Genomic DNA, 24,650 nt, shown 5'->3' on the forward strand with positions numbered 1-24,650 from the left:
CCTCTGTGAATAATCCCTTTACAGTTTCTGTGCTGCAGTGCCTCCCACTGAGCTCCTCACTGGCACAGGGGCATGTTGGGGACCTTGGGGTCATTTTTGCCATTTAGTGTAGTTGTGACCTAGCACTTACATAGTGAAATACAAAGCATTGTATTACAAGTTGTTTTTTTCTTCCATACTCTCTCTTTTGTTTGTTTGTTTGTTTGTCTGTTTTTGTTTTGAGACAGAGTCTTGCCTTGTCGCCCAGGCTATAGTGAAGTGGCATGATCTTGGCCCACTGCAACCTCCGCCTCCCAGGTTCAAGCAATTCTCCTGCCTCAGCCTCCTGAGTAGCTGGGATTACAGGTGCATGCCACCACACTGGGCTAATTTTTGTAGTTTTAGTAGAGATGGGGTTTCACCATGTTGGCCAGGCTGGTCTCAAACTCCTGACTTCAAGTGATCCGCCCACTTCAGCATCCCAAAGTGCTAGGATTACAGGTGTAAGCCACTGTGCCCAGCCTCCATATTTTCAAACAGAATTATATTGATTATTTTGGACCATGTGCATACATTATAAAATCAATGAATTTCATTTTAAGATAGTGAATAGAGTGTTTCTAAATATCTTTTAAGGATGGGCTGGAAGAAGGGCTGGGTCTCAGAGTTGGAAACCACTGGTTAGGGATTTGGCGCCTTCCCTTCCCAAAGACTTCTAGACTCCATACACAATTATTCAACCCTTCCCAAATTCCAGCCTTCTGTAGCCATAAATAAACAGCTTTGCCAGGCACCTAAGACAGCCAAAGTTCTTTCACCTTTTTCCTGGTTTCCCACATGCGTAACCAAGATTTGCTCAAAGGTGGCCTATACCAACAAGGGGGGAAATGTAATTTCTGGTAGAGCAAAGAAAATCATGTATTGGCTGGGTGCAGTGGCTCACGCCTGTAATCCCAGCACTTTGGGAGGCCAAGGCGGGTGGATCACCTGAGGTCAGGAGTTCAAGACCAGCCTGGCCAACATGGCGAAAACCCCGTCTCTACTAAGAATACAAAAATTAGCCGGGTGTGGTGGCACACACCTGTAGACCCAGCTACTCAGGAGGCTGAGGCAGGAGAATCACCTGAACCCAGGAGGCAGAGGTTGCAGGGAGCTGAGATCGTGCCACTGCACTACAGCCTGGGTGACAGAGCGAGAGACTCCATCTAAAAAAAAGAAAAGAAAAAAAGAAAAAATCATGTATTATATTTCATGATGGTTATTCTAGGGGGAAAGGAAGGAAGGTAACCTGGCTGTACACCTGAGCATGCTCAGGCCTGGGCTATACCCTGACGTGCACCATCTCCTCTACTCCTCACAACAGCGGGCTCTGCTTTTCCCTTCCTAGCACTCATCAATATCTGGCGGTTTATATAGTAATTAAACTTCCTTCCTCACCATCTCCCAATGTGAGCTCTGTGTAGGGAGCTGTTTTGCTCACTGCTGTATCCCAAGCACCGAGCACTTCCTGGATCAGAGAGGATTTTGAAGAAATGTGTGTTAAAATAATCGTTTTATGCCAGGTGCAGTGACTCATGCCTGCAATCCCAGCACTTTGGGAGGCTCAGGTGGGTGGATCACTTGAGGTCAAGAGTTCGAGACCAGCCTGGCCAACACGGTGAAACCCTATTTCTACCGAAAATACAAAAATTAGCCTGGTGTGGTGGAACATGTCTGTAATCCCAGCACTTAGGGAGGCCGAGGTGGGTGGATCGCCTGAGCTCAGGGGTTCGAGACTAGCCTGGCCAACATGATGAAACCCTGTCTCTAGAAAAATACATAAAAAATTAGCCAGACATGGTGGCAGGCGCCTGTAAACCCAGCTACTCAGGAGGCTGAGGCAGTAGAATCGCTTGAGCCTGGGAGGCAGAGGTTGCAGTGAGCCGAGATCGCATCATCGCACTCCATCCAGCCTGGGCAGCAGAGCGAGACCCTGACCCCACCCCCAACCCCTGCCAAAAAATTGTGTTATGACTTAGGTATTAGCAGTGCCATTCTATGCTGAGGAACCTGAGGCTTGGAGAAATTACAAGACTGTCTGTGATGGTGAATTTTGTGTGTCAACCTGGCTAGGCCATGGTGCTCAGCTGTATGGTCAAATACAGTTCAGATGTTGCTGTGACAGTATTTTAAAGATGTAACTAACATTTATAATTGGTACTTTGCGTAAAGCAGACAACTTTCATAATGTGAATGGGCCTCAAACAATCTGTTGAAAGCCTTAAAAGCAAAACCTAAGATTTCCCAAAAAAGAAGGAATCCTGTCTTGAGACTGCAACATAGAAACCTCACCTGAGTTTCCAGCCTGCTGGCCTGTGGAATTCTGACTCAAGACTCTAACACCAATTCCGACCTGAATCTTCAGTCTGCCAGCCTGCCCTATGGATTTTGGGTTTGCCAGCTGCCCCAATCATGTGAGCCAATTCCTTAAAATAAACCCAGATAGATAAGTGATAGAGAGATGACAGATAGATAGATTGATTGATAGATAGATAGATAGATAGACAGACAGAGAGAGAGAGAGAGAGAGATAGATAGATAGGCAGGTAGACAGTATACCTATATATATAGATAGAGAATAAGGTTTCTATGTTGCAGTCTTGAGACAGAATTCTTTCTTTTTTGGGAAATCATATATATATATGATATATATACACATATATATAAAATCTATATCTATCTATCTAGATATGTATATGTATATATGTATACATATCTAGATAGATGGACAGATAAGAGATAGACATATATAGGAGATATCTATATCTCTTATCTATCTAAAGTCTCCTTTCAGTATATCCTACCACTCTGTTTCTCTGGAGGACCATGACCAACACACCATCCAAGCTCACATCTGCTCAGTGTCAAGGATGGCTAATGACTGATATTTATTATGTGATTCTATCCTTATAACGATCATGCATGATATTTCACAGGTGAGGAAACTAAGGCTCAAGTGTTAAGAAACTGGCCCAAGTTGCACAGGTGGAAAGAGTCAGGCTTTGCACACAGGTGCCACCCGTGAGTCTGACTCTCCTCACTGCTGCACCGCTCCCCTGAAAGGAGCAGCGAGAGCCCATCTGACTCCTTCGCTGTGCCTCTCCCAATAGCATCCTCGAGAACACCTAGAGCAGAAGCATCAACAGTCCCCATAACCACGACGACCACAGCCAGCCATGCAAGAGCCCAGCAGCAATGACGACCACCACTAGAGTCAGTGGTGTGAGAGCCCAACATGACCACCACTAGAGCCAGTGGTCCCCAAGGCTCTGTTTCCCTCCAGGCACCTTTCTGGCACTTTCTATGTACAAATACCTTTCCTCCCCACAAGGGCACCATGAGGTAGGCACTGCTTTATCAAACAAAGCAACATTGCTACACATGAGTTGTGTCGCTTGCCTAGGTTTAAGTTACATACAGGGACCAAGTTTCTTGATTATCACCAAGTGCTTGCAATAGCCACAGACTTTCTCAGTGGTGAGGCATGTCACCATCCACACAGACGCCACTAGGCAGGAACTACAGCTGCCATCAGTTGTTCAAGGTGTCCAGGCCATCCCTGAAGGGCCTCAGTGAAGCCCCTTGTGGTATTAAACCCTTCCCCGCAGTTTGCCCAGGATGCCTAGTGTGAGTGGCGATGAGGAAAGGTGCAGGAGCCTCTGTGTGGGGACATCACAGTCAGTGGCCCATGGTCCCGAAGGATGGCTGCCACCATTATCCCTCTGTTGTTGGAACTTCTGTTGGGCCAGCCTTCAGCCCAGACCTCACACTGCTGCTATACATGCGACACGAGCCCTGGCAGAGCTTGCAGGATTCTCATCTGGGGGGCTTCAAAGACAGCCTTACAAAGGCACAAACGTCACCCTTCACTCAACAAGCCTCTACGCAGTGTCTACTAATTGTCCTGCAAAAATTGCAACATATAAGCATGCTTCCTGCTGCTGAGGAGCCACAGTCTGCTTGGAAGGCCCACAGTTGATATCAGAGCACTCAGGACAGAGTGTAAATCTGGGCTTGCTGAAGACGCCAGGTAGAACAAGCCAAGCCCTGCACAGAAAACCCTGTGCAGGGGTAACAGGAGCAGCTCTGGGTGTGGGGAGAAACTTTTGTTTCGTGCTTAAAGTAGTTCATAGTGAGTGAACAGCACTTTTATAATCAGAAAAGATATGTAAGGATCTTTTCCTACTTGCCTCCCAAAAACTGAGTATTAGTTTTGTTCATCTGATAAATCCAGAGAGAGACAGAGACAAAGAGATATTCAGACAGAGAGAAACAGAGACACAGAGAATGAGACAGAAAGATATGGAGAGAGAGAGAATTCCTTTGGTTTTGCCTATCTGATTACTAGTGAGACTGAGAGTTTTTGCATATTAGTTCTTTGTATTTCTTCTTTTGTGACTCAGTTATTCCTGGATTACACCATCTTCTCTCTTGGGTTGCTTCTCTTTTGTATGATTGATGCATAAGACCTCCTTATATATTAATGTTTTTAATCTTTTGTCTATTGCATGTGCTGCAAAAATGTCTTTGTCTTTTAACTCCACTATTTTATCAGAGTGAAGATACACTTATGGGGACAGATCTAGTGATCTTTCCGTTTGTGAGTTCTGCCTTTTCTGTCAGCCTTGTTAAGTTTTTCTGCATGCTGAAAGATTGTATAGATGGTGACTTATATGCTATTCTCAGGTTTTTATAGTTGTATTTTTTCCATTTAAGTCTTTAAACCATTTGGGATTCATTTCAATGCAAAACATGAGAGAGGGATCTAACTTTTTTCCCCAGTAGCTGGCTAATTGTAACAACTACAGTTGGGCAAGTATTTTCCCACTGACGTAGAAGGCTCCTTGATTGTTTCACAAAGTCCTGTCTATTTCTGGTGAGTCTGAACTTCCTTATTTTCTTTCACTACTTGTTGGCTCAAACAGGAGAATCATTACTATTTTAATTATTGTAAATTTTACAGTATCTATTTATATAAAATTGGCCAGGAAAAGTCACTCTCATTATTTTTCTTTTTCAGAATTTCCAAGCTATTTGTCTATATTTATTTTTTCTGAATGAACTTTAGAACATTTTGTTGTGTTCCCCCTAAAGAAAGCTTTGACTTTAATTTTATTAAATTTCCAAATTTACAAAACAATAGGCTTCACATCCAAAGAGAGGCTATGGGTTTCCATTTCAGTGAAAAAAAAATATGGCTGAGAACATGTACTTTTGAGCTAGATGGCCTGGGTTCAAATCTCAGCTGAAAAACTTTCTAACTCTGTGACCTTGGGCAAGATAGTAAACCTCTCTGTGCCTCAACTTCAATATATATAAAATGTGGGTGATAAGAGTAGCCATCGGCCGGGCGCGGTGGCTCACGCTTGTAATCCCAGCACTTTGGGAGGCTGAGGCGGGCAGATCACGAGGTCAGGAGATCGAGACCACGGTGAAACCCCGTCTCTACTAAAAATACAAAAAAATTAGCCAGGCGTGGTGGTGGGCGCCTGTAGTCCCAGCTACTCAGAGAGGCTGAGGCAGGAGAATGGCGTGAACCCGGGAGGCGGAGTTTGCAGTGAGCCGAGATCGCACCACTGCACTCCAGCCTGGGTGACAGAGCGAGACTCCGTCTCAAAAAAAAAAAAAAAAAAAAGAGTAGCCATTTCATAGGATGGTTGTACAACTTAAATGAATGTATATCTGTCAGGTGGCTAGAATAATGCATGGTGCATTCTTAATAGATGCTAACTTTTCTTATTTGATACTTTCTTCTTTTACTTTCCTCTAACATTTTGTAGTCTGCTCCATGTTGGTTCCATATGAGAATGTTGGGAGGATAAGATGAGTCAACACACAGAAAATACAGAACAGCAGATGCCCCATTGTAAGCACTCAATTATACTATCTTTTTTTTTCTTTTTTCTTTTACTTTTTTCATTCCTGAAACATTATAGAAAAGGTGAGTGGCAGCTGCAGGTGTTGTGCTGACCTTCTATATTGTCTTTTTAACATCAAATGACAGTGCCACCTCTTTCTATGCCCACCTGTCGCCTTTCAGGCTCATTCCAACTTCAGTACTGTGAAAAATGTTGAATAAAAATAAAAGAGAAAAACACTCATTTTGGACAATGGTCCATATTTTCTGTACACTAAAAATCACCCTTATGTATCTCACGTAATTCAAGTCAGAGAACAAGTCTCTCTGAGACTATATAGTCCTCATGGGTGAGGGAGAGAGATGGGTCCTCAGCTATTTGTTTTAAATTTCATTCCCAGGCTAAGACTGTCTTTTCTGGGTTTCAGCTGGAATAAGGTTTTCCTGTCTCGTTATAAATCTGTGAGTGTGAACGACCATAACAGAAACACCCTACGACATTTGTGTGCAGTTGTAACTGCAGATCCTTTCGTCACAGGAAAATCACAGTAGTAACTTGAATCCCTTATGGTTCACCAAGATGAACAAATTACAGCACTTGACGAGTGAACATTTGAATTAATGCAAGATCCCACAATCAGCATCAGGGTGCACACACATACGATCCTTCTGTCCACTGTAGCCACAGGGGCTTCGTGCTCCTTTGTCTCATCATCACAGTCTTTAGCAGATATTTGCTTTCTGCTCATCCTCACTCGTGGCTTGTAAGGATTTGTTGGAATATAGTTTAATGAGCAATAGCTGTCAGCTACACACTCCTGGATTGCCACGAGATTTTAAGAAAGACTTTTTCTTCTCATTCATTTCAAACAAAAACAAACAGAAATTCCCCTGCACAGAAAATATTCCATAGGTGCTAAAACTCTGAAGCTCTAATTTCTAATAGCAGCTGTCTCTTGGATCATGGACTTAGTTAAGTCAATCTCCTTGAACCTACTTTTTACTCTGTGAAAATAGTCATAAAATAATCTCATAGTGGTGAGATTAATCTCACATTCTCATACATGCAAATAATTATGTAAACCTCTAATTTTCCATAAGGACCATATTTGTGAAATATGACTGACATAGTTTGGATATTTGTCCCCTCGAAAACTCATGTTGGAACGTAATCCCCAATGTTGGAGGTGGGTCTAGTGGGAAGTGTTTAAGTCATGAGAGTGGATCCCTCATGAATGGCTTGGTGCTATCCCCATGGTAATGAGCGAGTTCTCCATCTATTAGTTCACTCAAGAATTTGTAGTTTAAAAGGGTGTGGCAAGCCTTCTCTCTCGCTCTCTCTCTCACCACGTGACATACCAGCTCCCTTTGCTTTGCACCACGAGTAAAACTTCCTGAGCCTTCACGAAAAGCTGAACAGATGCCAACGCCATGCATTTTGGACAGCCTGCAGAATCATGAGCCAAATAAATCTCTTTTCTTTATAAATTACCTCATCTCAGATATTCCTTTACAGCAGTACAAAATGAATGAATACAATGACTGCATAGCAAATTGTCCTGAGACCTATGCAGTCAGGAATCCAGTGGTGGCTGACCTGGGGCTTCTGGCTCTGGATTCTGTTGTGTGGCTGCAGTCAAGCTGTCATAAGGGCTGTGCTCTCATCTGAAGGCTTTGCTAGGCCTGGAGGATCTGCTTCTAAACTCATTCATGTGTTGTCATCAGATGTCAGCTCCTTGCTGACTGTTGGCCAGAGACTTCAGTTCCTTCCTGCATAGACCAACCCACAGAGCTACTCACAAAATAATAGTTGGCTTCCCCCAGAGCAAGTGATTTGAGACAGAGAGAAAGAGAGAGCCAGCGCCAAGACAGAAGTCATAGTTTCTCCTATTGCCTAATCTCATAGTGATATCTCCTCACTACATTGTATACTAATGATCACATAGACCCACCCTGGCCCCATGCTAGAGAGGACCATACAAGGTGTAAAAACCAGGACATGGGGTCACTGGGGGCCATCTTAGAAGTTGGCTACCAAAAGTACCATAAAAATGCTAAGCTAAATAGGGAGATGTACAGTATGCTAGCAAGTGTTAAAGAAAAATCAGAATTCATTTTCTCCTTTTGAAAACCAGGCATCAGTTACAATTCACCTGGAAACTCCTTCATCAGCAGCCCAAATTCTCAGCAGTGACATGTTGCCTGCCCAGCCTGGAGAATTTGCCAGCTATTACCAGAACCATGCTCCCAGCAGTGTAGAAATAATGGAAATACACCTGCATTCTCTCACCTCAAGAATATCTTGGGCTCCCCAGAGTCTGGCTGCTTTTAGTTTTGGTTACTCAGTGTGTGCTTGTGAGCACCTCCAGGAGAGGGGATTCTGCCTTGCAGACAACCCCAGGCAGAGTCTGAAACCAAGGTTCTAACCACAGGAATGAACCTTCAGACTTGCCTGCTTAAGACTGCTTAGGACAAAGCCCTGTATCACATAGCCTGCAGCACATCTTCACTTCTGTCTTGCTGTGTGGGCATGCTAAGAGGGCCAGAGGGGAGTGTCTTGGGTCAAATAACACAGGAGACTTAAGAGCAATTTGATCTTACACCTCAAAAAAAGGAAATGTCCAATGGCCACATGTGAGGGGAACCTGTACATCTTCAAATCCACTGAAAATGTGTTCAGGGGCAGGGTGCAGTGACTCATGCCTGTAATCCCAGCACTTTGGGAGGCCAAGGCGGGTGGATCACCTGAGGTCAGGAGTTCGAGACCAGCCTGGCCAACATGGTGAAACTCCATCTCTACTAAAATACAAAAATTAGCCGGGTGTGGTGGCAGGCGCCTGTCATCCTAGCTACTTGATAGGCTGAGGCACGAGAATTGCTTGAACCTGGGAGGCAGAGGTTGCAGTGAGCCGAGATCAGGCCGTTGCACTTCAGCCTCGGCGACAGAGAAAGACTCTGTCTCAAAAAAAAAAAAAAAAAAAAAAAGAAAATGTGTTCAGGGTATAACATTCCTTCAAGGATTGTTCCTAAGATGTGTCTTGAGCACTGGCGTACGAAGCTGAACCAAGCATAGACAGGCTGACCCTCAAATAACCTCCATTTACAAAGACAGGCAAGCATTGCACACAAAAAACTATCACACAAGGCAAAATATGGTAAATACTGGAAGTCAAAACAAAATAATCTAAGAATTCCAGAAGAAAAAACCACCTTTTTATTATTAAAATTAATAGTTCATAACTAAATCAGTTATTTATTAATTGGGAAGATGTATTTATCCTACCCTTGTTTGTTTAGAACTGTTATGGGCCCAGCAGTGTGCTGGAACACAGGACAAAAACCACAGCCCCCTGGGAAGGAACTAGATCTGCAAGGATCAGCAGCACAACACGTGACCTTTAGGCCGAAACAGATCTAGGTGGGTTGGAATAAAGCTGTCATCCTGAGAAGCCAATTCTCTGCAGGGGGTAATCAAGGATCTACCGTGGGAGTCATGCTCTGAGGGGGTGAAAAGGACACTGACAGAGAGGTCGTATGGAGACAACATTTCAGAAGGTACAGCATGTACAGGAACATAAAACCATAAAACACCCCCACATAAGGAAACAGTTGCAAGTGTTTTGGAGATGCTAGTTTTATAGAACACAAGGGCAAAAGTGAGGCAGCAAAAGGTCCGAAAGTGTGGCTGGGCTGCCGAGTGCAGGAGCATGGAATCTTTTCTCTAGGCAGCAGGCCTCTTTGAGAGCCAAGTAACAAGCCTCTCTGAGAATCTGACAAAGCTCTGGCCACATCTGTTGCAATAGTGCACACCGATACAATTGCATCTACAATTCTGAGGGTCCATGGAGCCCAGGAGCCCCTCTGTGGACCTTCTGCGATATGAAGATAAGAGCGCTCTTACTCGCCTCAGGGATCCCCGGCTGGAATTCTCACTAGAGCGAGATACTCAGACGCTCACCTCAGAGCCACCCTCCAGGCAGCAGGATGGAGGACAGGTCTACAGGAGAGAGGGCAGAGGCAGGAAGCTACTGAATGCATCTCAAAACGTGGTCAAGAGCTGAGAGCTTAATGGGTGTCTACTAATATGTTTCCTCGCTCTGAAATGCAGAACACGGCATCAATTTAATAACAGCTATTTAGGAAAAAGAAGAGCTCACTTTAAATAGACACTCTTTTCTATCTCACTTTTTTCATTTAGGATTTTTGGATGGGGGGAGTGGGGCAGTGGAAACCAACTCTGATTAACTTAAACATGACAAAAGTTGGGGCTTGTCCTAAGAACACCAGGTATCTCATACAACCAACAGAGATGCACACGCAGCCTCTGTTGGTTGGGTGGACAGGATGCAGGGCACAAGCCTGGGCACTGCAGGCAGTGAGTCCTGCACAATGAGCGACCCTGTGGCTGATCTCAGACGACAGCCTCCCTGTGTGTCTTCCCATGACTTTCCTTCTCCCAAGACAGTGTCTGGTTGGCATATTGAGACCCAGCCCCCATTCCTGGGCTGGGCAGCCCCACCAAAAGCTCCGTGAAATGATACAGAACAAGGCCCCAAAGCAAGGAGGAAAGTGCCTTTATCAGAAAAAAATTAAAAAATTTAAAAGTAGGGAAAGATGATGGCTAACCAAAAATAACTGATTTGCAATAGACTGATAAAAGCATATATTTCTCCAGACACATAGGTTTTTTTCTTCATTATCAGACCTTTGCTTACTCAACAAATATTGTACTTTCTATGTGCCAGGCACTGGGAATTACAGCAGTGGAAAAAAACAGATGAAAATTCCTTCCCTTACTGGCCTCCCATTCTTGTGGAAGTTTGACTCTAAGCGTTCTGCAGGTACAGACGCTGGAGGCCCTGGTTGCTGTGGCTTGGCCTGTTGCCTGGAGTTAAGTGATGCTGTTCATAACCTACTCAAGTCCTGGACCTCTTTGTCACCATTGGGACTGACAGAATAATATTTTGAAATACCATACTGAAGAATACCAGGGTTTTATGCATTTTTCATTTTCAGTTGAGTTCACAGTCTTATTCTTTGTTTATCTGAATTCCTATTGCTGGAAATCATCTGGACGTTTCTGACAGAAGGAATTTCCACAGGTGAGTATGGCACCAGGGTCAAGCATAAGAACTGTTAGGTAACATGGGGTCCCTTAAAATGGCGCCGTACCTTAAGATGGGGCCGGTTCCGGGTTCTTCTCCCCTCCTTGACTGAGCACTGTCTGAACCTGCCAAAGGAGGGCCAATCAGAAAGAAGCATCTTCCGCCTTCCCTTGGGCCCGCCCCTAGCCCAATCCACACAGGCCCAAGGGATATAAAACCCAGCACACCTGCAGCCCTCTTTTCTCTTCCTTCTCCACTCGATACCTCCAATAAAGATCTTTTGACCGCGACCGGTGTAGTTTGGTCTCCGCCCGGCCCCTTTCATTGGTGCCGCGACTCGGATCGGGACTCCCCACCCCCCTCAGTAGGACCCCGATCCTTTTCGGGCTCAGTCCAGACCCCGGCCAGTCTTCACTCATTTTTCTGTTCGCCGACCTCTATGCCCAACACCGGCCTCATCTCGGTAAGTCTCCCCTTCCGGTGTCCGACACCAGTCAACCGGCTCCCGCCTCGGCCGCCCACACGGCTGCCGTAAATCCTATTTTAGACTCGGCCTCCAGGGAGCAGGTTTCCCTCCTTTTCCTCCTCACTCACCAGGCCTGGGCCCCTCCCCCTTTCTCGCTCCGAAAATCCTGGTACCAGGTGGCCCACAGCCCTTGGCCTCCTAGAGGCTCTCAGTCCTTTCGTTTCGGTGACGACCGACTCGAAGGGTCTGACTCATGGCATGGTCATCGGCTGGTAGGGGACGCCCTGCCCGGCCCTTTGCCATATATTTCCGTAAACCCCCTCTTCTCATAATGGGAGCCTCTGCATCCCTGCCGGCCGACTCTCCCTTACAATGCCTTTTAAATAACTTATCAGCCCTTGGTTTGGCTGCTGATCTCAAACCTACACACCTCATTAAACTGTGCACTCAAAACTGGCCCACCTACCCCCTAGACAACCAAAACAGATGGCCCACTTATGGGTCCTTTGATCTCAACCTTCTCCGGGATCTCTACAACTATTGTGAGTGAACAGGAAAATGGGCAGAGATCCCCTACGTTCATGGCTTCTTTCTTCTACGGGACAAACCCAACCTCTGCCTCCCTTGCAAGCCGCAACACCTTATCGCTGCTCTCAAGCTACCAACCTCTCCTTCTGCTCCCGACTTTGATCCAGCCGACGAACCCCCCCCCATACCACCACCCTCCACCTCATCTTCCAGTCGCCGCTCAACCGGTCGAAACCGGCTACCAACCCGGACCACACGAAGACGCCCCGCTCTCACGCATCTCCTAAGTCCTCTGCTCTGGCTTTCCGCCTCTCACATCTTTACAATTTCCTCCGCCGGCGGGTCCTCTTCCCAGCCCTATTATCTCTTCACAGTTATCTTCCCCTTCCCAGGCTAACGGCTGGGACCCTCTCTTCCACATCGCCGTCTGGCTCCCACATCAACAAACACACCCCCTTCCTATATTATACCACTAAAAACAACGCCTCCTCCCGAGCCATACACATCGACAACCCCGCCGACCCGGTCTGGGGCCAGTCAGTTACAGGAGGCATATATCCCAGCAATGCCTGGGCATATCCAACTCAAACCATAACTATTCCCCGTTCCCTCAAAACTGAGTATCCATCTGTAACCAAACCTTTAACCAGCTTCTCCTCAGAAACTACCAGCTCCTAGCGACTTGTGAAGACACGGCAGACTCCAGAGACAGTCTCACACCCTACTGACCTCTTAAATGGCCACAGACCGGCAACAGATACCCAGGATTGGGGGGGAGGGGGTAGGCCTGCCCTCGCACCCTAAATTAACTACCATCTTCTTTTCTCTTCGGGCAGACCAAACTCTACCCCTAGTACCCCAGTTGGCTACAGCAAGCCGATTCTACCAATTCTTAAACACCCTTCGCTCAGACAGCTGGCTCATCGCCAACCCATCCCTGCCCCTCAACTGGCTCACGGCACTGTAGGACAAGGAACATTCATGGACTTCACGTCTAACAAAGTCTTCATGTATAGCGCCCTGTTGCTTGGCCTCATACTCATACTGTACCCCATGCACAACCCTGACAGTTCTCCCTGTGCCCCCTCCCCACAGAGCCCCCACTCAGCAGGAAGCAGCCAGACGAACCACAATGCCCATTTTCCCCCATTTAAGAAAACAAAAAGGGAGGAATGTTAGGTAACATGGGGTATCTTAAAATGGCGCCGTACCTTAAGATGGGGCCGGTTCCGGGTTCTTCTCCCCTCCTTGACCGGGCACTGTCTGAACCTGCCAAAGGAGGGCCAATCAGAAAGAAGCATCTCCCGCCTTCCCTTGGGCCCACCCCTAGCCCAATCCACGTAGGCCCAAGGGATATAAAACCCAGCACACCAGCAGCCCTCTCTTCTCTTCCTTCTCCGCTCGATACCTCCAATAAAGATCTCTTGACTGCGACCGGTGTAGTTTGGTCTCCGCCTGGCCCCTTTCAAGAACTGTACTCTTGGCTGGGCATGGTGGCTCACGCCTATAACCCCAGCACTTTGTGAGGCCGAGGCAGACAGATCATGAGGTCAGGAGATCGAGACCAGCCTGGCCAACATAGTGAAACCCCATCTGTACTAAAAATACAAAAAATTAGCCAGGCGTGGTAGTGAGTTCCTGTAATCCCAGCTACTCGGGAAGCTGAGGCAGGAGAATCGCTTGAATCCAGTAGAGGGAGGTTGCAGTGAGCCGAGATTGTGCCACTGCACTCCAGCCTGGGTGACAGAGCAAGACTCCACCTCAAAACAAACAAACAAAAAAAAACAACTGTGCTATCTACCTTTAATTCATGACTGGGTAGTATATACCCCAGGCAATGTGCGTGCCTGAAATAACTTTTCCTTCAATGTTGCAGTACCATGTGACTTTTCCGTAAAAATTAGAGACAACCAAATTTCAGTTAAACTTCACCTATTGGGTATCACCACCAACACAAATGACAGAACCATTGTCCTACAATGACACTACAGTTTACCTCCCGGCTGGTGGTGGTATCCGGGAGTCAGAAGTGTTAGATTGTAAAAAATGATGTGTCTTAGAATGGACAATGCAATTCAATCAGCAGATGGCCAGAAGAATGGAGCTGGAACAGGCTGACAGAAATGCTCACGGGTGGCTTCTTGGGTTGTTATGAAACAGCTCCTGGGACCTGTCTTAAATGGATGCATCACATGGTGCTTCTCCCCATATGGCCAGAGTCAGGGCAGTTGAATTCCCAGGTTTCCAGGTTTCAACAGCTGCGACATCACAGAGGAGGGAAGCAAGTGGTGGTCCAGATACAAAATACTCTCAGGCCTGCGAGCAGCCTGCGACGGCCGACGGGCCCCTGGAAAGGAGAGCTCATCATGCCTTGTGTCCTGCCAGCCCACTAGGCCCTCTGCCAGGCCTCCAGACTCGGCCGACTGTCTCCTGCCCCAGACCTAATGGTCTCCCCAGCTCTGAACACAGACTGAGGCAGCCTCCTGTTCTCCAGGCACAGAGATGGTGGTAGGATGTGAACAGCCAAAGCCAGAGAAGCAGCCGGTCTAGGCTACTCCACAGGTGTAGAAATATGGAGGTCTCCCACTTCCCAGAGCCAAGGTGAATTGCAGGGTAATTTGAGGCTGACAGACCGGTATGCAGGGACATTCCTCCGTGGCCTCCCATGACAGCCTCTGCAGTGCTGGAGGACAGCCATACATATTTGTCCAGTTGCATAGTTCGGGCTTGTGAAAATCAGAACTGAGAAATAAGCTCTTTATTCTCTTTCCAAAAAAAATGCTTGAACTCTGACTTCTGCCCCCCCTTCACCTCGTTTCTGCTCAATTTTCAATCTGTTTTCTATTATTTTCACTTCACATCCCTGTGCAGACTTTGCTAGAAATGCAGTGAGTCCAGGCCAAAAAACAATCAGTGCATTATCTTGGACGTATCTGAATACCTCCTTGTTGCTATGAAAACCTACTCATTGTGGGGACTGATTTGAGGCCACTCCTGGCCTTGCTGAGGTGCTCCTCCTCCCAACAGAGAACAGCCTGGCCTTCAGAAGCATGTCTCGTGTCTTGGAGTCACCTGGTATATCCCTAGGCAAGGCCCTGTCCACACAGCCAGGCGTGGCTGAGCTAGTCCTCCAGTCAACCAGCAGCCACCTCCCTCCCCTGGCTGTTTTTCTAGACCTGCCCTCTGCCCAGGAGCTGCATGTACATTTGCTGCTTCCCCAAAAGGGAGCATTTCCCACCGTTCTGGAATTCTTGATTATGCATGCGCGTGTGAAGCCAACCCAGTTGCCTGGCACTTTTCATACTGTTCCAACCAGCTGTTTCCAATCGGTCAGAGTTTCAGCTGGGTGACCAGTTTCTTCTTTCCTGGACATGCAGTGCAGTCTGTAGACCCTGGTGTCTGCTTGTTTAATCAATGCTGGAGACACGTGGGAAATAGAGATGACCCTGTTCTGAACCGGTTAGGTGGTATGGGCACCAGTAGGGCCTCAGGAGGAAACTGAAGTCTTTGAGGAAACAGAGGAGGATGCACCTGTACAGGGTGGCGCTCCCAGCTAAGGAAGTGTGGGGAGATGCTTCCACGGCTGCTCCGTGTCTTTCACTTGTACGCTTGCATGTGTATGACCTGATTGCTTCTGCGTGGGCTGGAGGTTTTCGTCCTGAGGTGTGTGGGTGGAATTCTGAGCCCACGATCATGACTATTTCATAATTAATGGTCATCACCAGACCACTGTGAGGGCTCGTTCATGCGTTAACAAAGAAGCACCTATATTATGACATCACAGATGCATTTTTATATTTTAATGATGATTTTCAATAAAATGGATTTTCCTATAATTCTTTGTGTGTGTGTGTGTGTGTGTTTTCTTTTCCTTTTTTTTTTGAGACGGAGCCTTGCTCTGTCACCCAGGCTGGAGTGCAGTGGCGCAATCTCGGCTCACTGCAAGCTCTGCCTCCCGGGTTCACGCCATTCTCCTGCTTCAGCCTCCCGAGTAGCTGGGACTACAGGCGCCCACCACAACGCCCGGTTAATTTTTTGTATTTTTAGTAGAGATGGGGTTTCACCGTGTTAGCCAGGATAGTCTCGATCTCCTGACCTCGTGATCCTCCCACCTTGGCCTCCCAAAGTCCTGGGATTACAGGCATGAGCCACCGTGCCTGGCCCTTTGTGTTTTGTTTTAAGCATCATTCTGAGAAGGGGACCTGCAGAGGCCACTACGATGCCTCCGCCGCATTCCTGGACCTCATCTTCCAGCTTAACCTTCCAAGTGGAGGAGTGCGCCCTAAGAACCAACCTCCTCTAGGAGCCCCAACCAATGATTTGCAAGGATTGTTGTAAACTGCTCAGCTCCCTCATGTCTTGGGTGGGCTTCACACCTCTCCCAGTATCTCCCCAGGATTCAGCGCATCCTCTGCCAAGGAAGCAGCTTCACAGAGCCCCTTGGCTACCTTAGCACCTCCCTGTTGCTTCCCTACTTGTGGCGGTGCTCCCTGCACCTCCTGAATAAACTACCTGTTTTCAATCTTGTGTCTTCAGTTCAACTGATGCAAAACGCAGACTTGGTATACGGGTTGCAGTAGGCTGCAAAGGAGTTTATGGCCCAAAGTAAGTCAAGGTACCCAGGCTAGAAGTCCCCCTTCCCTGCTAGTTTACCTTAAACTGTATTTTTCTCCAGGGGATTCCAAGGCATCAGTTCTTGAACTGGAGTGGAGAGAATCTCAGACTCCCAAGTTCCCAAGATTTACATTACCATGTAAGTGACAATCTTTGAGAAAAGTGTGATACACGTTTTGAATAAGTTACACGACTTTTTATAACTTGGAGCCATCAAGAGGCTTTAGAGTCACATTGGCATTTGTATGGATAATTGAGTCACCACCACGCAATATTGCTTTAACTATCGTAAGAACAGAACAGAGACAGACATAATGTGCAAATGGTACATTCTGGCCAAGAAAAGACCAAGTGAAAATCACTATAGGATTGGTGAGGCTCCAACAAGAAGACAAATGAATAAACAATTGAGTTGTCTCAAGATCCATCATAGTTCAGGTGTGCAGGCTCAAAATAAACAACCATAGGCTGGGTGTAGCGGCTCACGCCTGTAATCCCAGCACTTGGGGAGGCCGAGGCGGGTGGATCACTTAGGTCAGGGGTTTGAGACCAGCCTGGCCAACATGGTGAAACCCTTTCTCTACTAAAAATACAAAAATTAGCTGGCATGGTGGCAGGCGCCTGTAATCCCAGCTACACAGGAGGCTGAGGCAGGTGAAACACTTGAGCCCGGGAGGCGGAGGTTGTAGTGAGCTGAGATCGCGCCATTGCACTCCAGCCTGGACAACAGAGCAAGACACTAGTCAGATTGGATTAGGGTCCACTCATATGACCTCATTTCAACTTAATCACCTCTTTAAAGACCCTGTCTCCAAATACAGTCACATTCTGATGTACTAGGGTTAGGGCTCCAACAGATGAATTTTGGGGAGGTACAGTTCAGTTCATAACAGAAGGGTACCCAGGGAAGATGACATTAAAACAAAGCATTGACGATGTTCACCATGTGCACGTACCCAGACTGAGAGGGAACCCAAGTCCTGGCTGGGTCCTCAGCTTTGCAGAGTCAGAAATTCAATTTTGTAAATGTTTGGTCTCCCAGGAGAGTCTTGTGTGACTAAACTCACAGAGGCTGTGAGCTCACTATACGCAGAAGCCCAGTTTGATCTTCTGTGATGAGAAATAGATTCCAAATAGGCAGAAATAATCATGTTGGCTGGTGTGCCAGTTTTCTCCCTGGAAGAAAATGTCGTGAGACACAATATTTCTCTTGGGGGAACATCAAAAAAGAGATGATTTGAGCAGTGTTTTTCAAACTGCAAATCACAACCATTAATGGCTCCAACTAAACAGAATTGATTTAGTAGGTTAACAACTACCTTTGCTAGTGGAATCTAATAGGATAGAATGAGATGTATTGTAAAAAATATGGTCTCATCAAACATTCATCAAAGTGTTTTCGGCCAGTTACAGTGGCTCATGCCTATAATTCCAGCACTTTGGGAGGCCAAGACAGGAGGATCACTTGAGGCCAGGAGTTTGAGACCAGCTGGGGCAACATAGTGAGACCCCATCTCTAAATTTTTAAAAATCACGAAGTGTTTTGTAGGTTCACATGTGTGTCTGTGTGTGTGCATGTGCATCTAAAGCAAGTCCCAATGTAAAATGTATTTCTTTCTTTGGAATGTGTTAAAAGATTAAAATTTGAGGCCATGCATGGTGGTTCATGCCTGTAATCTCAGTACTTTGAGAGGCCAAGGCAGGTAGATCACTTGAGCCCAGGAGTTCAAGACCAGCCTGGGCAACATGCCAAAATCCTGTCTCCAAAAAAAAAAAAAAAGAAAGAAAGAAAGATTAGCTGGGTGTGGAGTGGCATGTGCCTGTGGTCCCAGTTACTCAGGAGGCTGAGGTGGAAAGATTGCTTAAGCCTAGGAGGCAGAGGTTGCAGTGAGCCGAGATCATGCCACGCACTCCAGCCTGGGCGACAGCAATACCCTGTCTCAAAATAAAAGAAAATAAAAATGTGAAATGCCCTACACTGGACAAACTTGAAAGCTAGATCTTTCCACCTTGATGCACTTATCTCACTACAGGATTGGGTGTGTTAAAATGACCAGATATTTTGCCTTACTAAAATATTGCATGAGTAGAACTCTTAGTTGTAAAGGAAACATGTAAAAATAGTGTAAGGGAAAGGACCAAGTTACTCTAAGTATGTGGAGGAAATAGACCAGCCACTGGAACCTGAGCAGAGAAACAGCCTCAGGCATGGTGGCGGGCGCCTATAATCCAAGCTACTCAGAGACTGCGGCAGGGGAATTGCTTGAATCCAAGAGGCAGAGGTTGCAGTGAGCTGAGATGGTGCCACTGCACTCCAGCCTGGACGACAGAGCCAGGCTGTAACTCAAAAAAAAAAAAAAAAAAAAAAAGACGTGACTATTGAGCCTCCTAGCAACCCTATAAAGGAGTTCCTATTTGGCAGGAAAGGAAAATATGGCACAAAGGAAGTAACACCTGCAGAAGGCCAAGAAGGTTGTTCATGTTACAGCTGACTTTCCCTTGACTCCAAGTCTGAATTCTCTCCATTGCACCCCAACCCCTTCCACTGTTAAACGAGATTCTGCCAGCTTGGCCAATCTCAAATCACCATCACTTGAGTATCTATGGTGTTTAATCTGGGAATGTTGTTGAGATTTAAAGCATTGGACAAACAGCAGGTTTATATTTGCTCAGAGCAGTGTGGGCTGCAAACCTGAGAAAACAAACGCAAGAGGAAAGCACACTGTCTGTGAGGGGCCTCTGGAGCTGCCCTGGACATTCAGCTGTAACCAGAACTCTTCACTTAGCTCCTCCAAGGCAGTTTGTGGGGTGCCTATGGGTTCCCCAGAAATTGCCATGGATCTAACCTGATGGTTTCAAAACCGTTAATGTCTTAGAACAGGTAGGTAGCTTCAGGTGCCACTTTCTCATTGTGCAGGTGTAGAAAGTGATCTCAGAAGGGCAGGGGATTTCTCCAGGTGTCCTCAGGACACTGTCCAGGAAAAAGTGCTCCACCAGGAGAGGCAGTAAGTGCTGGAGTGGGACAGGGACCCAGAGAGAGAAGTGTGGAGGGGGCAGAGGTGGTGCACACCAGCCTGCAGTCCAGGTGCTGCCAGTGGGATGTCAGCCTGGTAAAGGAAGGAATGTGGATGGCCAAGGGCATGGCCCAACCTCCCTGAGCATCAGACAAGGCAGCTGACTGTTTTGCAGGCCTCAATGCCCTAGAACCCCAAATGTTTCTGTGTGTTCGTGATCTCTCCTCAGTCTGTGCAGGATTACAATACAAGTTACTGAGAAGTCAAGGTTGGATTTCTTTTGTGTTTTTTTGTTTGTTTGTTTTGTTTTGAGACAGAATCTCGCTCTTGTCACCCAGGCTGGAGTGCAGTGGTGCCATCTCAGCTCACTGCAACCTCTGCCTCCCGGGTTCAGCGATTCTCCTGCCTCAGCCTCCCAAGTAACTAGGATTACAGGCGCCTGCCACAACACCTAGCTAATTTTTGTATTTTTGTTAGAGACAGGGTTTCACCATGTTGGCCAGGCTGGTCTCAAACTCCTGACCTCAGGTGATCCACCTGCCTCGGCCTCCCAAGGTGCTGGGATTACAAGCATGAGCCACTGCGCCTGGCCTACATTTTTTTTAGACTCAAGTGTCTGGATAACAAAGAAAGCATGCTTGCCTGCTTGATTGTACAGACCAAGCCCCTCAGCATGCACAAACGGATATCTTCAGTCACTTATACTTCCTAAGTTACCAGAATAACCTTGCGCTCTCTCTCCCTTTGGCAACACAAACCTCACAGATTGGAAAATAGTCTTTTCTGCTGTCTTAATTCTTGCTTGCTTTCTATTCAAAGACTACTGCATGACTATACAGCATTTGAAACTCACTCTTTGATTGGAATTTGGGAAACATTGGCTTTCTTAATGCTGATTCTGCATTTCCTGCTGAAATTGAGTTCTCAGCTTTGAGCAGTCCCACTGAAACCAGGGGCAGCCAGCCGGATTCTCTGCAAGTCAGGAAATGAGAGCCAGACTCCCTTGCATGTCTCTATGGACACTGGAGTCGGTTTCCCTTCCTGGGCAGATGAAAGGGTGAGGTCATTGCACATGATTGAGTGGTGGAGAAACTCAGCCTTCTAGAAACTAAGACCAAGCATTCATCTCACAAGAAAACATTTTGGAAGCTAGGTTTTGATCAACAACATTAAATAAATCACTGGTTTTTAAAGACCGGTCAACCCCGATGGCAGTCTGTCTGGATTTGTTCTAAAATTTAAAGCATGAGTTTTGCTTGTAAATGAGAGTTCCCTGAAATGCCAGCAAAAAAGACAAAGCAAACCCAGTCCTTTGGGTAATAGGAACCGCAACAAGGAAAAACAATTTTTTAAATAAAACATTTAATGTTTATCCTCAGCGATTTTGTGTTTAAAAGAAACAAACTCTACAACTGCTCAGCATTCTCCACAAGGAAAGTGTGCCTTCAGCCTCCCGGAAAAGCCTCTTGGCTGGTATGACCTGGCCCTTTGCCGGGAAAAAGTGAGATTTGGCAGACGCAGGCGTCAGGACAGCCTGCACGGTTACTGGACTGCAAGGTCTGGCCCCGTCAAAGCAGACAGCTCTATTATCCCCGCAGCCTGCAGAACTGGGGTCAGGCATGCCCCGATGCCGGATCTCTGCCCTGCTTCTCCCGGTTCTCATCCACTGGGTGTCGGGTTTGACCATTTGCACAACAAACCCTCATGTTGCCATTCCCAGATCCTCACTGGTGCATTGTTCTTTTGGTTTATAGTAGACTTTATTTTTTACAGCAGTTTTAGGTTCACAGCAAAAAGAAGCAGAAAATACAGAGCGTTCCCGTATCTCCCCTGCCCTATAGACACACAGCCTCTCCCATTGTCAACATCCCCCACAGAGTGGTCCATCTGTTACCATTGATGAGCCTACACTGACACATCATCACCCAAGTCCATGGTTGACACTGGGGTTCACTCTCGGCATTGTGCATTCTGTGGGCTTGGACAAACGTATAATGATGTATCCACCACTGATATCCCACAGACTAGCTTCACTGTCTTAAAAATCCTCTATGCTTGACTGATTCATCTCTAATCTTTTTTTTTTTTACTGTCTCCATAGTTTTCCTTTTCCAGAATGTTATAGGGTTGGAACCATATAGCCTTTCCAAATTAGCTTCTTTCACTTAGTCAATAGGTATGTTCCTTTTCGAGACCATATCTCTAGCTCCTGGTTAAAGAGCAGGACTAGCTACATAATTTGTGACTCAGTGCAAAATGAAAACGTGAGAGTCCCTTGTTCAAAATTATTAGGAATTTCAAGATGGTGACAGCAGAGTATTAAGCCAAGCATAGGCCTTCTGAGGGCTGGGCCCTGAGAAACGGTGCAGGTGTCAGCCCATGAAGACACCTACTAAAAAGTAAGGTTTTTGTGGGTTTTTTTTTGTTTTTGAGACGGAGTCTCGCTCTGTCACCCAGGCTGGAGTGCAGTGGTACGATCTCAGCTCACTGCAAGCTCTGCCTCCCGGGTTCACGCCATTCTCCTGCCTCAGCCTCCTGAGTAGCTGGGACTACAGGCGCCCGCCACCACACCCGGCTAATTTTTTGTATTTTTAGTAAAGACGGGGTTTCACCGTGTTAGCCAGGATGGTCTCGATCTCCTGACCTCGTGATCCGCCCGTCTTGGCCTCCCAAAGTGCTGGGATTACAAGCGTGAGCCACCGCGCCTGGCCGCCAGGACGTGTTTAATAGCTGACAGTGACTCAGCTATCCCACTCCTGGATATTTATCCAAAATATTTGAAATCAGCATGTTGAAGAGTTATCTGCACTCTTGTGTTCCTTGCAGCACTATTTACAATAGTCAAGATATGGAATCAAACTAAGGATCCATCGATGGCTGAATAGATAAGAAAAAATGTGGTATATATACACGGTGGAATACTATTCACCTTTTTTTTTTTCTTGAGATGGAGTCTCGCTCTGTTGCCCAGGCTGGAGTGCAGTGGCGTGATCTCGGCTCACTGCAAGCTCCGCCTCCCAGGTTCACGCCATTCTCCTCCCTCAGCCTCCCGAGTAGCTGGGACTACAGGTACCCACCACCACGCCCGGCTAATTTTTTTGTATTTTTAGTAGAGACGGGGTTTCACCATGTTAGCCAGGATGGTCTCAATCTCCTGACCTCGTGATCCACCTGTCTCGGCCTCCCAAAGTGCTGGGATTACAGGCGTGAGCCACCACGCCCGGCCACTATTCACCTTTAAACAAGGAAGAAATGGTTATTTGTGACAACAGGCATGAAACTGAAGAACATTTATGCTGAGTGAAATAAGTCAAACACAGAAAGACAAATACCGCATGTTCTCACTTCTATGTAGAGTCTGATACAATTGAACACATAGAAGCAGAGAGGAGAATGGTGGTTATGGGGGCAGAGGGTGGGGGAAATGGGAGATCATGATCCAATGGTACAAAGTCTCAGTCAGATAGAAAAAGTTTGATTTCTTTTTTTTGAGATCTATTGCACAACATGGTAAATAGAACTAATAATTGAGTGCTAATAATCGAGCTAATAATTGCTAAGAGAGGAAATTTCAAATATTCTCATCACCACAAATGTCAAATATTTGAGGTGATGAATAGGTTTAATTGGCTTGATTTAATTATTTCATGTTGTATTCAAAAGTCATAATACCACTTTGTACCTATAAATGTATATAACTGTAATTTGTGAATATATAATTTAAAAATTAAAAATAAGTAAATAAAAATTTTTAAAAACCTTCACCTTTCCTAATTTTTGCCCCTGCTTTCAACTTAAGACCAACCAGAGAAAGACAAACCTTAATCAACTGCATAGGACGCCCCCTTCTAATCGGTCACCCCAGCGTCCCGAGGCTAGCAGCCTTCCTCAGGGCCCACCCAGGCCTTTCCTTTTCCCACCATGAAGCTTCCCCACTCCTCAGCCAGCCAAGGAGGCCCTGGAAACACCAGCGATGGTGCTGACTCTCCAGCTGCAGCAAGCTGTAATAAACAGCCTTTGCTTGTACTCATTTGAGTGACACTAATTTATTTCCACAATAAGTAAACATTTCATCATGCTAAGGAAATATCTATACTTCGATTTTGTTGATTTTAAAAATCAGGACAATATTAAAGAGGTAATGTCGAGGTTATGAATTATAACTTTTACTACATGTCTTTTTCAGCAACTATGATGGTGACTATATACATTTTCCCTTTGCTTGCTAATATGGTGAAAGGTAAAAGAGAGATATTGTTGTTTTTTTTTTTTTATTATTTTGAGACAGGGTCTTGCTCTGTCACCCAGGCTGCAGTGCAGTGGCACCATCTTGGCTCACTGCAACCTCCTCCTCTTGGGCTCAAGCGATTCTCCCACCTCAGCATCCTCAGTAGCTGGGAATACAGAAGTGTGCCACCACGCCCTCCTAGTTTTTATATCTTTTGTAGAGATGGGATTTTGGCCATGTTGCCCAGGATGGCAACATGAGTAGTGCTCAAGCGATCCATCTGCGTCAGCCTCCCAAAGCTCTGGGATTACAGGTGTGAGTCACCACACTCAGGATGTTTATTTTAAAAGAATTTTTTTTTTTTGTCTTTCAACCTAGGTATCATGTTACACATTATTTTTGTTTTATGAATTATATTCATTTTGGCTCATGTTTTCTGACAGCTTATTGAAAGTATATCAGAAAACTACTGATTTTTAAAAATATGTATGACTGATTGAACTCTAATTTTAAGTGATTTGTTATTGATTTTTGTTTCCAATTTTAGGTAGAGCACCCTATGATCTTCAGATCATTATAATTTTGTTTTTACTTTCCATCTTACTTCTGTTTCAGAACATATTAAAGTGGTCATGGTTACAGACCCTGAAACCAACCCAATAATCCCTTAGACAGTTTTTTTAATAAACATAGAAATTGGCCCTCTGGTCTTTAAGCTTGAAACTTACATTTGTCTTATCTGAGTTCCTTCCTCAGGAAAGGACCCCAGGCCTCTCAAAAAATATCAAAGGACTGAAACTCACCAGATCATCTGATCCAG

At 46.0% G+C, this 24,650-nt stretch overlaps 1 long non-coding RNA gene across 1 annotated transcript in view; it reads right to left on the reverse strand.

Annotated features, from left to right (window-relative positions):
* The window catches only part of LOC131384523 (uncharacterized), a 64,244-nt gene that overhangs the window by 28,841 nt on the left and 10,753 nt on the right, over positions 1–24,650 (reverse strand). The window contains exon 2 of the long non-coding RNA XR_009215450.1: positions 13,186–13,243. This is a non-coding gene — a long non-coding RNA (uncharacterized LOC131384523). The remainder of the gene's footprint in view (positions 1–13,185; positions 13,244–24,650) is intronic.

Source organism: Hylobates moloch, unplaced genomic scaffold (assembly GCF_009828535.3).
Source record: "Hylobates moloch isolate HMO894 unplaced genomic scaffold, HMol_V3 SCAFFOLD_10, whole genome shotgun sequence".
Classification (NCBI taxonomy): domain Eukaryota; kingdom Metazoa; phylum Chordata; class Mammalia; order Primates; family Hylobatidae; genus Hylobates; species Hylobates moloch.